We start from the raw sequence: 230 nt of genomic DNA, 5'->3' as shown, positions 1-230 counted from the left end.
TCCCCTCCTTCCTTCTGGGCCCGCTGCAGTCTGAGCTATTTCCTGAGTCACACAATGTCCTGGACACCCTACAGACGGGGGCCTGTGTGTGTGTGTGTGTGTGTGTGTGTGTGTGTGTGTGTGTGTGTGTGTGTGTAGGGACACTAAGGGAGGGTGAGGGAGGGGCCTCTGGCCGTGGCCAGCCCCTGAGGACAGTGTGGCTGGTGGACGGTGAGTCGAGGAGGGGGAAC

This window comes from Mesocricetus auratus, unplaced genomic scaffold (genome assembly GCF_017639785.1).
Source record: "Mesocricetus auratus isolate SY011 unplaced genomic scaffold, BCM_Maur_2.0 Super-Scaffold_100027, whole genome shotgun sequence".
In the NCBI taxonomy this organism is placed as follows: Eukaryota; Metazoa; Chordata; class Mammalia; order Rodentia; family Cricetidae; genus Mesocricetus; species Mesocricetus auratus.
The sequence above is the reverse complement of the archived record's forward strand: the minus strand, read 5'-3'. Positions refer to the sequence as shown.